The sequence below is a fragment of the Nelumbo nucifera genome, chromosome 5, assembly GCF_055504915.1.
Source record: "Nelumbo nucifera cultivar China Antique chromosome 5, China Antique-T2T, whole genome shotgun sequence".
Taxonomy (NCBI): Eukaryota; Viridiplantae; Streptophyta; class Magnoliopsida; order Proteales; family Nelumbonaceae; genus Nelumbo; species Nelumbo nucifera.
The window spans coordinates 17,589,026-17,593,564 of record NC_142653.1 but is presented as its reverse complement, the minus strand read 5'-3'; positions in this window follow the sequence as shown (position 1 = coordinate 17,593,564).

Genomic DNA, 4,539 nt, shown 5'->3' with positions numbered 1-4,539 from the left:
GTCTAATCGATAAAATACGCCTCAGTGCGTAATGCGCTTAACAACGTAACATACAATACGGTACATTCTAGACGTATTCAACACGCTACGATCAGAACCGCATGATCAATGATTCCTTTATCGTCCTGCTGAACTTATCATCATAAAGCATAAGTGAGTTTTGTTTGCATGTTGTATTGATATTTTATACCTTACCGGGAGATGATACACCAATTGGACGGTCTTGATTAATGGACCGGTGATTAATTGTTGACTAATGATGGGGAGGTTACCTCTTCCTCCGCTCGCTCAAGGTTTCGTCAACCTTGGAGGTGGTTTGGTTGTAGATAGAGATGGGGAAACCTTTCTTCCGATGTTGAGGGCAAGGTTTTGGTCGGATAAAAAATTAAGATACATATCCTAATAAATATATTACTAACAATAATTATAAATTTTAAGTAATTATATATAAGTTATTTAAATATAAAAATCCATATTTATAATCATTTAAAAAATGATGAAATAAATAAAATGTGAGAAAAAAAAAACTAAAATATGAATGTGTATACTTCAATTTTCAAATAACCAATATAAATGTTATATATGTATATCAATTCATATTAATATTTATTAGTATATAAATTTTAATAAATAATTCTAGCATTTATTAATAAGGGTTCGACTATGATATGGAAAATATATGATATCTGAAAAACTTCTGACCAATCAATTGGAAATTGGAATCATAAACATGGTAGCCAATTAGGTGTTATTTATCAAAATTCATGGATGGGTTTTGATTGGTCAAAACTCTTCCCATACCATATCTTTTCAACATCATAAATTTTCCCTATTAATAAATATCCATTAAGAAAATTTACTTAAAAATAACAATGCATAATAAACAAATGGGTGTGGCCTATTTGTAAATTATGGTTGTTAAAACCTAGTAACTAAGGTTTGAATTTTGCCATTGTTTAAATTTTGTAGTTATATACTAACAAAACAAAATTAATAGACATGATCATTAATTAACGGAATTAATGAGAGAGTATCATTAATTAGTGGAATTAATAAGAGAATTCAAATTAGGCGCTAAAAATTAAAGTATGAATAATTAACTAATTAATAAAAGAAAGTTAGAATTAAATATAGAAGTAATTAAAGGATTGATGAATGAAGGGCACCTAAAAGAATCAAGTGTATCAGCCAATACAAAGCTGAAACAACCCCATACATACAAAAAGAGAATGGTGGCAAATGGAATATTCTAAGCAATGGTGCCTTTGCAAGTGTTTAGTGGTATTAGGGTTTACATTGTATTTTTGCTTTCAAAAGAGAATGGTAAAAATCATGAATGAGATTATCCAATGAGGGCAAATTTGATATTTTATGATACTTTAATGATGTCTTAAGGATTATTTAGGGGTAATTTCATAAAATTATACATCATCTATTTGGGCCAATGAAGTTTTTGTGAGTTTTTCTAAAGTTAAGGGAGAACTTTGGGGGTGGTGTCAAGTTAATACCTAAAATTTTAAACGTGTCAATAATGCAGTGGCCAAACTTTCAAAAAGTGTCAAGTTAATCAAAAACCATTAATTGACATTAAATATTATGTAAAAGGATAAAAATGCCTTTCACCTCTCGAATAAAAATCAGATATCTCATCTCTAGCTTTAGAAAATGGAGAGAAGGATGTGTCGGTAGGCACGGTTTCTATTGTTGGATATATGACCAAGAAAAGCTCAGGTCGTCGAGATTATTGCCCGGTGAATCCAAAACCGCGATCCAGGTGCACAAAATGGAAATAAGGGTATCTCAGCTCTACTGGGCATTCTTCTCGGCACTGCTGCTCTTATGGCGTCATGTTTTACATCAGAAGTCCAAGATAACTTCAATATAATGTGGTCCGAGGACCACTTCAGGACCTCCCAAGATGGGTACATCTGGTATCTCTCCCTCGGAAAAAAAAAAAAATACAGGTACAGAGAAACCACAGAGTTCAAGAAAATAGAAACATGTCTTTCTTCATTCTTTAACTAGTTACTCACAATCTCCTTTGAAATATTCAGTAATTGAACGATTTTTTTTTTCGAATTGGGTTTCATGATTTAAAACCCAAAGCCGTTGCTCTTTCATGATATAAATCATTCTTCACATTCTTTGAAGTCTCTGATTGTGTTCCGCCATGAAGAGAATAGGTTGCGGGTTCCAGACGAAGTAGAGATGCAAATTTGGGTGGTTCAGCATGAAGCTCAAGTTGGTAGGAGGCAACTCTGTTGGTGACTGGTGTTGTGACGGCATATTACGTAAGTCTATACAGTATAGAGATTATTACTACAAAGTTGATCTGATAACTTCCTCTAAAGTTTCACTTTTTCATTTGCAACGAATTGAACTATTAAAAGGCGAGACTTTATTTGATGGATCAATGTATGCTCTTGTCTTACCTTTAACAGATGTGTTGGGATCCAGGAGCTGGGACTAAGAGGGATGAACTAGATTTCGAGTTCCTGGGGACAAAATTGGGCAGCCCTATATTTCGGCGCCAATGTCGCCTAAACACTACCCATAGAAATAGAACAGTTGATTTATCGGCTCAGGTTTTGGCAATCCTCATTTAAATTACCTTTAATATGTCATTAAATGTTATTTAAGTAAAATAACTTGTTTAAAAAGTATAAATCAAAGATAACAAGTTTTGAATGCAAGTTATTTGGTTACAACAATAATCAATTAATCATTATGTCAATCTTAATTCCTTATTAGAACAACATGTTTTTCTATACTTAAATTAATCTTTCTTGCCTTGGTGGATGTTTCTCAACAAATGCTATAAATTTGATTATTAATATTTATATAATATTAAAATAAATACGAGTTATATTTATTTATTAAAAACTAAGGTATATATTAACTTGTATATATAATAAATATTATCTAAATCTATATATAATATATATTAACTAATAAATGACTTCAAAAAATATTAAGTAATAAATATTAGTATATATACACACACATCTTACTTTTTCTATTATTTTTCAATGGCTACTAACTATATCCCGATACTTTATATAAATCATTAAAGAATGGTTTTTATGTTTAAATAAATTAATTATACTCATATAAAACTCATTATTATTATTATTATTATTTATATTTTTAAGGATTTTTTTTTTATTTTATAGTGTATCAATGCGTATCTTGATTTTTCGTTCATATCTATACGTTTTTAAAGCGTATTTCGATACGTTTCTTAGAATTACCTTTCCGATATACCTTGCGTTTTGGATACTTTAAACCTTGAGTTACACATTTATTCACTGTTCCATTGATGTGGTGCATAATGGCGCCTAGTTGTCAATAAACGATTTATCAAATACTTTTCTCAATTTTGAAGACAAATCAAATACAAACGTTTATGTAATAAATAAAAGATGTACCAAACACATACAAAGATACAATATTGACACGAATATTGCCCTACATTTATTTGATTGGATTGGGAAAAGGCTTGGATACAAACATAATGTCAAGTGTTATTTATCTACCTCGAAAATCCTCATTCGGACTCGATTGAACAACACTAATAATCTACTTGTCAATGATAAGCAAATAACTTATAAGCATTAGCTTGTCTATGAGAACTCCTGTGAATTGGTCAAGGATGTTCTATTAGTGTTGGATGTGGTCAGCCTGAGGAGAATGAATAGGAAAGGCGAGCACAAACTTAAAGCTCACTGTTAAATGCTATAATAATCTGCTTGTGCCATTGGCCAGATTTCTTATAATCAATGTTTTCGAATTGTTGTTGACTCGGACTATCGAATTGGAAACCGTCCAAGTGACTGGTTCCATTTTACCCCAAACCTGGTCCCTGGTAAAAAACCGTTGAATAAGTCAACAAACTGTTGACCTGGATGGTTTGACTGTTGAACCGTTCGACCTAAAGGATGGTTCACGATTTATTACTTTTGACAAGTTAGAACAAGAATGAAAGGAGAAGATCTCTTAAATTTGAGATCCAGTGGAGAGATGTGTGAAATAGTGGGAGAGATTTGAGAGATCTCACGTTTAGAGATTTGGGAGAGTAGTCTAGACGATAGATCTATGAGAGAGTGAGTGAGATATGAGACTGAGAGAAATCTCAGATCCACTTTCATTGCCAGTTTGCCACCATCTCCACCGCTGTTGTTGCTATAGTTCGCCATCGCCGTTGCCACTGTAGCCTACAAGTGACTTCCTCCTCCTCATCCTCTTCTTCTTCTTCTTCTTCTCTAGCTCTCTTCTTTCTCTTCTAAACTCTCTCAGTTGCCGACAACTTCTCAAATTCCTCTCATTCTCAAATGGTCAAACCTTATTTCTCTTATATTTATATGCATCTTACCCTAATATTCCAATCTAATGGGTAAGATGACATACCACCTATTAAAATATTTAAATGTTTGACCCAAACAGTTGAACCAATGACCCAAAAACCCTTGGCTCGTTCGTACTTGCACAGTTCTATATCAATACCTTGTGAACCAGGTAGAACAGAAACATTTGATTTGT